This window comes from Eumetopias jubatus, unplaced genomic scaffold (assembly GCF_037043125.1).
Source record: "Eumetopias jubatus isolate StellerSeaLion01/CBP00866 unplaced genomic scaffold, mEumJub1_p1.0 scaffold_12, whole genome shotgun sequence".
Taxonomy (NCBI): Eukaryota; Metazoa; Chordata; class Mammalia; order Carnivora; family Otariidae; genus Eumetopias; species Eumetopias jubatus.
Genome location: NW_028274818.1, coordinates 106569089 through 106581643, shown reverse-complemented (window position 1 = coordinate 106581643; position 12555 = coordinate 106569089). Strand labels below are relative to the sequence as shown.

Sequence of the window (12555 nt, the reverse complement as noted above, 5' to 3'; positions counted from 1 at the left end):
CTCTTCTTTTTGAAAAACTTATTTCTGTAATTAATAAATAAAAACAGAAGTTGGCTATAAAACTGGACATTTTGATGATGATTGAAAAGTATTTCCCAATATCTAGGTAATTAGTGATTTTTTCCAGTTTTCATCCAGATGTTTGGCAGCGTGTAAACCCAGCCTTACTGCAATTTTCTAATTCACTTTCATGGGAACATATAATATTCTCCGTTTATTTTGGACAGCAGAGTTTCCTTTTTCTGTGGACAGATACATATGAAACACATGGTCTTCGAGTGGAGTTTGTGGTCCTCTGAGAATTCTCTGAAGGAGGAAATGGGTTGACCTACTGGTTGCTATGAAGTAAAAACAGTCTTGTTTTCATTTTTTAGTGAACATCTGGGTTGCATTTATTATTTTACATTCTCGAGGTTCCTTAAAACCACAATTTGATAATAGGAGGGTTCATTAAAGCAGTAACTATTTAGCTGTTTTCTATAATTGATTTAAGAGTTAGGGTGGTTGATAGATTTTTAAAAAAATTATTAAATATTTCTTTCCTTTCTATAAAATGTAACTTTTCAATAGCAGCCCTGGATTTTAAGCCATAAAATAAGATCTAGATATTTTTGAGGGGCAGGGGAAGGAATGATCAAACGGCCCATTTCTGTGTTGCCCGCTGCTGTCCAGTTGGTGGCTGTGGGTATGGGCATACTTGACTCTGGGGCACTGTCGGTCCCCTTCGCAGATCCATCCTCGCTTTCTTCCCTGTAAAGAACCCTGGTCTGTTCAGGTATCTACTCCTAGGGAAGGGGAGTTTATCACCACTAGAGAATGAATCTTAGAAGGTATAAGCCAGGGAAGGAAATCCCTTTTTCTTTATCATTGATTGATCAGAGGAGGAGAGTGTCACCCAGGTCTGGCCAGTGAGCTGTGAAGGGCGGTGTGCGGGGGGTCTTCTTGGAAAGGTTTCTTTGTTCTCAGAAAAATAAAAAACAGTTCCTTGTCTTTGGATGGGCTTTGTTGGCCTGGTCGGGTGGCCAGCTTACATTTGTGATGTCCCTCATATCCATCCGTATGTGGAGGACGACCAGCTGGATCCTTGAGGATGTGGTTGCGTTGCTGAATGTCACCCACCCGGAGCCTCCCTGTGTCCACACTTCCTGTCACGAGGGACGATAAATGCCCTTCTTGTTTACATGGTTGAGAGATGTTCTGTAAGGAGCGCAGGCATCTTGCCAGACCCTTGCTGTAGCAGAGGCAGGTCCATCATGTCATCCGCTCAGCAAGGATCTCGTTCCCTCATTCTTCCATGGGTATTCATCAAGCATATGTATTGATCACTTTAAGGACTGAGCGAGGTTATATTTTCTTTTTGAGATGAATGCTTTAATAAGACAAAATATATTTTCATATGCTTACAAATCCGTTCGTAGTTTCATTTGGCAGTTCCTTATGATTACATTTATTTTAACACGAACATTTTGAAACACGCAGCAATCAAAAGTGGCAGACATTGGCCATTTACTATTCCGTTAGAAGACAGGACTTCCTTTTTAGTTCTTAGCAGAGAGGAAATCAAATGATCAAGAATGTCCTTTTCCAAGTTTTAGTAATTAAATTAAAATTTTTTTCAATTGAGACAAATGAATTCATTTTTGTTTGTGTTAGAGTATGGGAAAATTGGAGGATTTTAGTGACTTTGAAGCATTTGGCCTGTTCACACGGTGAGGCTGTATTTCCCAAGTGTGGGAGGGACAAGTGGTTGCAGACTTTCCCAGTATATGACCGCACTTCTGAGAGCGCAGAGCATCCTGAGAATAAAATGGTGTCTTTCATTGCCCATGCAGAAGGAATCTTAATATTGGATAAGTGTTCTTCCAAAATGTGGCATGTTCTCGGGACTTGCAGAGCGTCTGTTGTGCATCCCAAAGTAACATGTTTCTAAATTCGCATTTTCGTTTAAAATAGTGGGCCAAGCTGTATACTAGTCAAATGGTTACCGGGGCATTTTTATTTTTCCGAAAGAAAGTCAGATGCCTTCTCCCCTCCTTCCTGTGGTCGCATCAGTCTCCAGGTGCTCTGACTCTTCCTCCACAGACCCTCCTCCTTGGTGGACAGAGGCAGCCCAGTGCGTGTGTCTCCCACGCTTGCTCGGCACCCCTGTGGCGGTTCTGCCTCGCAGATGCCCAGTAATTTCGCTGGACATGCAGAACATGACTAATTTTTTTTTTTAATCTGGAAAGAACATAAGCTGAGCTACTTCCCCTGGGTTCTGCTGCTGTTAGTGCTTAGACATTAGGTTTCAGGATTAAAGTGTCTCCTACCTCCCAGGACTTCCTCCCTCTTTTTTATGCTGCGGAAGAGGAGCCTGGAGCCTTCTCTTTTTGTCTTTCCCATCAAGTATGAAGATCCTGGCAAAGAACAGACTATCCTGCATGTCAAGATGTTAAAGACTGTCTATTGCAGAAGTGTCCAGGCTGCTTCTGCATTAGAAACTTTATCTCCCTCTTCCATTTTATCTGTGAAGGTTTGGGGTAGGGTGAAAATCAGTTTCACTCTTGAGGTTGAAGCCTGCTACGCTAGTCCTTCCAGCTACCTGCAGATGTGGTCAGGCTTGCCTGGGAGTTCTGAGTCCTGGAGTCATGGCTGAGCCTGTGGCCGGCGTGTCCCCTCGGGGACACCATCTTAGGAGTTCACCAATCATATTAGCTTGGCTTCCATGGTTTTATCTTCACAGTTTTTGCAATTAAGAAACATCGATTGTTTTTTTTTTTTAAGATTTTATTTATTTATTTGAGAGAGAAACAGCACGAGAGGGGAAAGGGTCAGAGGGAGAAGCAGGCTCCCCGCCGAGCCGGGAGCCCGATGTGGGACTCGATCCCAGGACTCCGGGATCATGACCTGAGCTGAAGGCAGTCACTTAACCAACTGAGCCACCCAGCTGCCCCAAGAAACATCGATTGTTGACTGGGAATTTGAGGAACAGATTTGACAGGAGAGCCTTTTTCCTTAAAGAGTTAAGTTAATGACTTTCACTGGTTCAAGAGATTAATGGCCAAGCCTGGGTGGTAATACTAACCTGAACCTCTTCCCCAAATGCTCAAGAGGGGAATCTGGCTTTTAGTATAAACCCTTAATTTTTTTTTTTTAAGATTTTATTTATTCATTTGAGACACAGAGATAGAGAGCATGAGCAGGGGGAGAGGGAGAAGCAGGCTCCCCGCTGAGCCAGGAGCCTGATGTGGGGCTCGATCCCAGGACCCTGGGATCATGACCTGAGCCGAAGGCAGACACTTAACCATCTGAGCCACCCGGGCGCCCCATAAACCCTTAATTTTACAAGACTATTTCTGCATGTTTTTCTTTTCTTTTTTTTTTTTTTTTAAAGATTTTATTTATTTGAGAGAACGAGAATGAGAGAGAGCACATGAGAGGGGGTAGGGTCAGAGGGAGAAGCAGACTCCCTGCTGAGCCGGGAGCCCGAGGCAGGACTCGATCCCGGGACTCCAGGATAATGACCTGAGCCGAAGGCAGTCGCCACCCAGGCGCCCTATTTCTGCATGTTTTACTGAAACTTTTTTTTTTTTGCTAATATCCGTCCCTCCCTCCCTCCATCCAGAGACCGTTACTTTCCATTTGTCAGAGTCTGGAGCCGTAGGATCTTGGCTGTGCTGGGCAAGCCTTCCTTGTTCCCAGCCATACCTCTCTGTGGCTGACTCTGTTGGGATGAATCATGAAGCCATTCCTTCCCGGATAATCTCGGTCCTGTGGGACTGGAGGGCCCCCTTCCCCTTGTGGTCTCATTGATTAAGGGAATTAAGATTGCAGAATTTCTGTTTGCTATGTCAGCTCAGCCACTGAAGGATATTCAGGGCGGAAAACAGCTGTAATGTAAAATGCTTGATTCTGGGAACTTGTGTCTCTGTGTACACTTAAGTTTGTTTAACTGGTAGAACTGATTGTTGTTGACATATTTTTTAAGTAAATATATGCAGCTCTAGTCCTTCCAGCCATGAGCTTGTGTGCATAATCTCCTTAAGCTTCCCTCTTCCGGTATGTAAAACTGACCTGAAAAAACCCAAGTGGAATTATTGAGTGAAGAATCTGTCAGAAATCCCAAGCAATTAGCAGGCCTTTAGAACGTGGTCATCGACATGGGAAGCCCCTTGCCCACCTTGATGTACTAAGCGGACGGAACTGGAGGGGCTGCTGTACTCAGGTTTAGGAATTAATTGCCAATACAATGATTCTATCTTTCCTCCCTCAGCTTTGTATTTCGAAAATTTTCAAACCTACTGCAAAGTTGAAAGAATACCCATATGTCACCTTAATTCACCAGTTGCTAAAATGTTGCCACATTTGCTTTATCTCTACACACATATAAACTGTAATTTTTTTCGGCGGGTGGGGTGCAGATCATTTGAAAGTTAAGTTACATATGTCAGGGGTGCCTGGGTGGCTCAGTCGTTAAGTGTCTGCCTTCGGCTCAGGTCATGATCCCAGGGTCCTGTGATCGAGCCCCACATCGGGCTCCCTGCTCAGCGGGAAGCCTGCTTCTCCCTCTCCCACTCCCCCTGCTTGTGTTCCCTCTCTCGCTGTGTCTCTTTCTGTCAAATAAATAAAATCTTTCAAAAAAAAAAAAAGTTACGTACGTCATAACACTTTATCCCTATAAATAGTCAGCATTCATCTGCTAAGGACATTCTCCCCATAACCACGGCCCTGCCATGCTGAAGAAGACGAACAGTAATTCTCTGATACCCGTCCACAGACCCAATTCTGCTTTCCCCCAAATGTCTTTATCTGTTTTTATCTAGGCTCCAGTCAGGGTTTACACCTTGTATTTAGTTATGTCTCCTCTTTAAAACAATTGTCTTTTGGGGGGTGATGGTGACTTTGTTTGAAGTGTCCAGACCGATTGCCTCTTATCATTTGTATCCTATATCCTATAATCTAGGTTACATGTGTAAACAGAAGAGAGAGGTGCTTTGGTTTCTTGAATATCATTTCTTGAAATTATAAATATGTTAAAATCGTCTATTCGATTCAAGGTCAAAGTCACATTCATTTTTCTTGTTCTTTGGTAAATGTGGATTAGACCCGTAACCAAAAGTAGTTACTAAGTGGCTCAGATATCAATGGAATATGTGCGTGGGTGAACTTGGAAGAAACATACACGGTGCTTTGTTAGACCTACCCTCATATGGAGGTGATTAAGAATTTCATTTTAATATGTGGCCATGGCTTTATAAAGAAACAAGTTTCAGAATTGGAAAATTTAGTAAGACAAACTTTATTTACATAATACAAAAGAGCAGGTTTTGCTGCCAGGTCCTTGGATGAAGAACAAACCTGAAATCTCTCAGGAATGAGTCCCCGCTCCTTCCTCCCTCTCCCTCCCTCTCCCTCCCTCTCCATCCCCCTTCCCTCCCCCTCCCTCCTCCCTCCCTCCCCCCCTTTTCCTATAGGCCTTAAACATTTTTAACTTTAGCTGCAGCTGAGACCAATACAGGATCCAGCTGTAACTTTTTTTTTGTTGTTAGTATATCCGGTGATGGTCATAGCAAACTCATTGTATGAAAATTCAGTAAAGGAAAAGGGCAGGGTGGGAAAGAAAGTGACACTCTATAAAAGTATTCAAGAACCCGCGACAGGATCTAGGAGTCTCCCTTTCAGACGGCTGGTTTGGATTCCACCCTGAAGTACTCATTTTGTTTGTGACTAGTCCAGTAGGCGTTTTAATTCTTCCCTCTTAATCATATTACGTATACAACCGTGTAACCAGAGAATATATATTCGGGGCTGAGTCTTGTTTTCAGTGGGAGGCAGAAAACAGGAGCTGTGAGAACCCACAGACCAAACCCTCCCTCCCGCCCCCCTCGTGTCACACGGGACAGGGACTCATCACAACACCACTCTGGCTGGTGGAGAGGTGGTAGTAGTCCCTAGACGGGAGCCTAGCTCTGCCTCCTTAGGTCCCTTCAGTCGTCTCCTATGTGTGCATTTACCAGAGAGCAGGTAAGTGCAGAATCAGCAGTTTGGTCACATTAAATTTCAAATTTGCAGGTCTGCCTTGATGTCATTGCTCTAAAAGCTTTGCATCTTTGATCAGCTCTGTCCTGTGAGGACCAAGTACATATCATCACCCTGTTGCTGAAGGTGGATTATATGTTTCAAAATAGCTTTTGTGATAAATGTAATTATCATAAGACCAGTGATTTTCACATACTTGTGTGTCTCCAACATTTTGTTTTTCTTTTTTTATGCAAAGGAGGTCAGATTTCTTAGATTGCTTCTAATTGTAGCCAGACATCCTGTTTGGGGGCTGTTTGAGACCGGGGCCGCCTGTGAAGAAATCAGGCAGCCCTGTAGCAGTCCTCCGACTTGTTCTTTTGAGATTCAATTTTTGTGAACAGGTTTCCTTGAAATGTCACGCTCTATTTTTAGACTGTCTCTTTTACATTTCTGTGGTTCTGGGCATCCACAATAAACTGATTTATTATTCAGCACAAAAATATTGTTCAGTGTCCTAAGGCTGCTGAAACTTTGTAGGAAAAAATAAACCAGTGCCACTTGAGTGGATGTAATCAGCAAGGACTACTGAACCAATTTAAGAAAACTGTTCTCTCCCTCAAGTCGTTGCTCTATCAGTACCAGCATGAACCACATTTTTAGGAATCCTTGCCTGTTTTACACTAGGTGGGCTCAGTCTCCTGGGTTCTCACAAATTACTCTTTTTTCCTCCCACTGAAAGACACATTTTTTGGTAACCATTCAAGAAGCTTCCTACACTGCTCCTCTCTCTCCTCCTCCATTTTTACTCAAAGGGTTTTTTTGTTTTGTTTTGTTTGTGTGGTTTTTTTTTTGTTTGTTTTAGTTTTTTGAGAGTAGCCTGGTAGCTTCTTAGATTTAGAAATGATTTCGTTTGCTGCTCTGCATAGTATCAGAGGCCCTTACGTTCTTGAAGTAATGTTTGATCCAACAGAGGTATTACAGGAGTCAGGGATCGTGACCCTTGGGACCTGATTTAGTGATAAAGTACCTAATCTTTTGTTAAAAATTGAACTGTGATTCACCTAACATAGTAGTCATCCTTTTAAAGTGTCAAGGTTTAGTATATTCACAAAGTTGTACAGCCGCCACCACTACCTAATTTTAGAACTTTTTTAAAAAAAGGTTTATTTGAGAGAGAGTGTGCACGAGCGTGTGTGCACACACCCCCACCCACCCAAGGATGGGGAGGAGCAGAGGGCGAGGGAGAGGGGCTCGATCCCAGGACCCTGAGATCATGACCTGAGCCGAACCAAGAGTCGGAGGCTTAACCATCTGAGCCACCCAGGTGCCCCAGAATTTTTCAAGATTTTTAAGTAATCTCCAACCCAGCATGGGACTTGAACTCACAACCCTGAGATCAAGAGTCATATGCTCTACTGACTGAGCCAGCCTGGCACCCATAGAACATTTTTATCACCTCAGAAGGAAACCCTGTCCCCCGTTAGCAGTCATTTTCCTGGGCCCCTGGCAACCAGGAATCTACTTTGTGTGTCTGTGGATGTGCCTGCTCCGAACATACCATGTAAATGGAATCGTATAGTGTGTGGCTTTTTGTGTCTGGCTTCTTTCACTTAGTAGGTTCATCCATGTTGTAGCTTGATTCTGTTTTCCAGGTCTGCCCGTGTTATAACATGTTTCAGGATAAAGTACCTGTACTGCCTTGTGAGTGGCCCTGAGACTTGGATCTGTTTTCCTGTTGGGAGTGGTTGGAGAGATGGTGCTTACCTGTCACGTGGTCGAATCTGTGGCTTGAATGTCGTCTTGAGGGTTTTTAGGTGTGCATGTGTTCTCTTCCTGCAGAGCCAGGGAGAAGCCCTGCCGAATCCGAGAAGATTTAAGTTGATTTTCAACCTTGTTATTTGTAGAAGGGCCGATCTGCGTCTTTGTGTGCTAAGCCCTGAGTTTATAATCGCGCGTAGTTGCTTCCAAAGCAGAACCGTTGCTCTGCAGACAATTTTTACCCTCCGAAGATCAGTCTGTAGGTTCAAGAAACTGAATTTCTCAGGGAGCTGTACTGAAAACTGTTAACAGAAGCCTGAAGGATCTACTTCTCGGGTTCGGTGAGGCTTTGCCAGTAGTGACCCCAGTCGTGGACATAGGAGAGCACACTGTCCTCAGTCCCCCATGCCCCCTGAAAGCCCAGCAGACAATAGGACAGGGAGTCATGGGGGATGCCAGCGGACATTGGGAGGTGACCGTCAGTAGAGGAGAGTTGGATGGACTTAAGAGAAGAAACGAGGAATTGGAAGCCTGTCTGCAGACAGGGCAGAATGAGGGTGTGGAGTCAGCGGGGCGGGCTCTGCTTGGGACGGCGGCTCCAAGGGTGGGTGAGGGTGGACCGCGCTGCAGATGCGGGGAATTCGCACTTGTGGGGGCCGTGGGGGCTGCTGTGCCCCAGTGTTCTCTCCCACTGGCCTCCTCTCCCTTCTTTGGAAGCAGGCGGTTGATAGCATTTTACCCTCAGGTGAATATTTCTTTACAGAGTTGGTGGTCTCTGGGGAGAATTGGGGCTCCCCGGGTGTGTGCCTGCACCCCAAGTAAAGCTTTTTTTCCTTCTGTCTTACGGAGGCTTTTCAGCCTACAGGCGATTTCGCTGATTTCTCATCCTGGAGTGAAGCCTGCCATTGGCCAGGCTTTGTTCATGGGATAGAGAACATAATGGCCTTTCCTGTTCAGGAAGGAATCTAGTGAGAAAAGGAACCTTCTGCCGCACTAGAGGAAGCCATACAACCAGCTACATCACATTTTTAAACATGCACAAACCACAAGAACCTCCAGACAGAAGAAGAAAAAAAAAAAAAACTCAACGTGAGGGAGAAAACTTTAATGCAACATTTTTTATAGAAAGAACGGCTGACCACTGAAGAACGGGAATCCTGAAATAGAACAGTGACAGGGGATTGTCGGAGGCCTGCAGGGAAAATGCGGCTGGAGCCCCAGGGCTCCTCCCCCTGCTCCTCCCGCCAATCGCGGTCCCGATGCAGGTGACGGTGCAGGTGACGGGAGCCGAAGAAATCTGGGAACACTGAATGGGACTGACTCATCACCATCTCCTGAGGGCAGGGTGGTGAGCAATGTTAAGGAAGAGGACCTGCTGTGGGCTCAGTGGGTTTCAGGGAGCAGGGGGTGGGTAAGGCCTGCTGGTGCCAGGTGGCCGCAGGGAGCGGGGGTGGGTTTGCTCCGCTGCAGCAGCAACAGGATCTGGGGGCAGCAGAACTGGGCGGCCTGAGGACACGTGTGGCCTGCACGTGCTCGGATTCGGCAGGGCTTCTCCCTGGCTCTGCAGCCATCCTCCCTGGCGCAGTGGGCAGCACCCCATCTGTCTGGAGCAGAAGCCTTGCCAGACGGAGAATCTTGTACAGAAATGAGATTCCAGAACCAACCGGTTGCCTCACAGAGAAGCAGACTTGCAGAGATGAAGTTCCCACCACGAATGGTAATGCATTTATAATGTCTCAGCCCTCTCCCTTACAAGCTTAGAGCTGGACAAACCACCAAACTCAACAGCGTCCTGTGGAGAACCAGCCATCCTGTTCTGGGGGGAAATTGGGCCTGGGTATCATTGTTTAAAAAAAGAAAAAAAAAACCCAAACAACCCATCGCCAAAATAAAATAAGTGGTGTGGTATGGGGGCGGGGGCAGGAATATAATTTTTGAGGCAGAGGAAAATATAATTTTGAGAAAGGTTAATTACAGAAACTAGAGTAAATTTCAGGTCGAATCTGCTTTGTGCAGTTTTTGATAAAACTCAAGACAGACTCGGGGCGCCTGGGTGGCTCAGTTGGTTAAGCTGCTGCCTTCGGCTCAGGTCATGATCCTGGAGTCCCTGGATCCAGTCCCACATCGGGCTGGATGTGGGACTCCCTGCTAGGCGGGGAGTCTGCTTCTGCCTCTGACCCTTTTCCCTCTCGTGCTCTCTATCTCTCATGCTCTCTCTCTCTCAAATAAATAAATAAAATCTTAAAAAAAAAAAAAAAAACTCAAGACAGACTCTGACATCAGTGATTGACACATGAGATAAGGCAGCTGACCAAACCGAAAACTAGCTGGTTGGGAGGCAGATGAAGCAAGATGCATGACTGGAGAGGAAGAAACTGTAATGGTACTAAATGCACTCATGGAAATTTTATTTTTACTTTATTTTAAATGTATGGAAAGTGTTCTATTTTTATTTATCTATTTTTTTTTTTTTTTTTTCTGGCTGCTTGGAGTTTATTTTCCACTTGGTGCAAGGCACACGGTTCCAGGGTGTGAGGAAGGCTTGCATGTGGCCTGGAGAGTAAAGAGTGGGATCCTCTCAACTTCCTTTTGGGTGTTTTGCTATTTTGATATAAAAGAACCCAATTGTTTCTGCTTGCGGCAGCCTGCCTAGTCTATGGGGAAGGGAGAGAAGGGGAGGGGAGGGGCTCTGATGAGCCTAGCGCCTCCTGAAGCCTGGCAGTGGCCACTCAGGATGGCGGCCCTGTGTTGGCTTTGCCAGGCTGGCCACCAGGCTGCTTCCTCATGGCTTCCAGAGCCAAGTCGCAGGTGATCGTGCCGGGGGAGGCCTGGGGAGATTCCGAGCGTTCTGGAGACTCCAACACCGTAGCCATGAACAGGAGAGTGGGCTTCCGGAAGAAGAAGCTTGCCCACCAGTGACCCGGGTCGGCCTTGGGGAGACCTGGGTGGTGAGGGATGGCTTCCCCAGCCTACTCCGCACTTCCGCAGGAGCTGTTACTGGAAGTGGAGCCCAGGCGGTGCCGGTAATAGTCGTGGGTGGCCAAGAGCGAGCCCCTGGAGGGGATGGCTGCCATGCTGTCGCTTGCGGGCTGGTGGGAACCTCGGCGACAGCCCCTCGTGGGCCTCGGCACACGATCACACATGGCAGGGACGGGGACACTAGGCCACGGAGCCCATTTGCAGAAGAGACTGCCGAAGGCCGCTCCGAGACCGAAGCCTATTTTTATTTTTTTAAACAAATTTTATTTATATAGGGATAGAGTGTGGGGGCAAGGGACAGAGGGAGAGACAGAATCTCAAGCAGACTCCACGCTCAGCGTGGAACCTGATGCGGGGCTCGACCTGAGATCAGTACCTGAGCTGAAATCGAGAGTCAGATGCTTAACTGACTGAGCCACCTAGGCACCCCATTTGCAGAATTTTAAAACTCCCATTGGGGGGCGCCTGGGTGGCTCAGTCGTTGGGCGTCTGCCTTCGGCTCAGGTCATGATCCCAGGGTCCTGGGATCGAGCCCCGCATCGGGCTCCCTGCTCGGCGGGGAGCCCGCTTCTCCCTCTCCCAATCCCCCTGCTTGTGTTCCCTCTCTCACTGTGTCTCTTTGTCAAATAAATAAAATCTTTAAAAAAAAAAAACAAAAAAACTCCCATTAGGATCCACGAAGAGCAACGTTTACACTGTAGAAGGTTAAGTTAGTGCTGTCATCTAAGTAAGCATTGCTCCTGAAGAAGCTACTGAAAACAAATCATGGAAACAGTAGTCAGAGAGACAATGGAAAAACGTCTCTCTGAGCTGGAAAAGGACACCAGCTGTATCTGTGTGGTGAACAGGCTCATCATTTTGCATTAGGTGAAATGAGGGGAAAAGGGCAAGTGTTTGCTGGTGCCATTTTTAAATTTCAAGAATATAGTGACCTACAAACAGAAGAGGGGAAGCGTACTTACAAAGAAGGAAACTGCAGGATGGTTTTAGGCTCTCCTGCAACATTGCCGGAAGACTGTGGAGCCAAGGCATAGAGTTCGGATGTGAATGGTTGTAACCAGAAATGAAACCATCACGCTTAGTGGTGTTAATGTGTGAGGGCAACAGAACGATGTTTTCTGACGGTACAGAGACGTCGGATCAGCACGTTGCCTTTGGTGGGAGCTCGCCCTGCCTTTGGACTTCATTGAGCCCTGACTCTTTATTGTTGGAAGGCCATTTGAGCTTGCCCTTTTTTTCCCCCCTGCTACCTATAACTTGAAATCTTCCTGATAGAAATCAGTGAATTTTTCTTGCATAAAACTTTTTCAAAGATACATTCTGATCCACTCAAAGATTACTGAGAATGACTCAGGAAGGGAAAACTTGTGATACAAAATAACCAGTGTTGCACTGAAATTGTTCAAATGTAAATGTAAGTCTAAATAGTTATGAATTCGGTTGTAGATAAAAATTCAAATGTAAATGATTCTCAAAAGGGAAAGTATGTAGTGAAAATTAAAAAAAACACCCAGTTATCCAATAACACTGCCATGAATAATAAATCTGGGCTCAGGTTACATGGATGAAGCTGAGAAGTGGGTGGTGGGGGAGGTGGAGGAAGTTGGGGGGGAGAGTAAAAGCCTTTTCATCTTACAAAGCAGGGATATCCTGTTTTATTTTCGACATTGACAATAAGAATAATGCAGGTAGTGTGTGTGTGTGTGTGTGTGTGTGTTAAAGGGGGGATGACTGGGTGGTTCAGTTGGTTAAGCGTCTGCCTTCGGCTCAGGTCATGATCCTGGACTCCCAGAATCGAGTCCCCCATCGGGCTCCCTG

General features: G+C 46.0%; 1 protein-coding gene and 1 pseudogene across 2 annotated transcripts in view; one reads left to right on the top strand and one right to left on the bottom strand.

The window, feature by feature from the left end:
- The window catches only part of CYTH3 (cytohesin 3), a 91261-nt gene that overhangs the window by 10785 nt on the left and 67921 nt on the right, over window positions 1-12555 (top strand). The gene's annotated exons all lie outside the window — the stretch shown is intronic.
- Window positions 10454-10832, bottom strand: LOC114197466 (pancreatic progenitor cell differentiation and proliferation factor pseudogene; annotated as a pseudogene).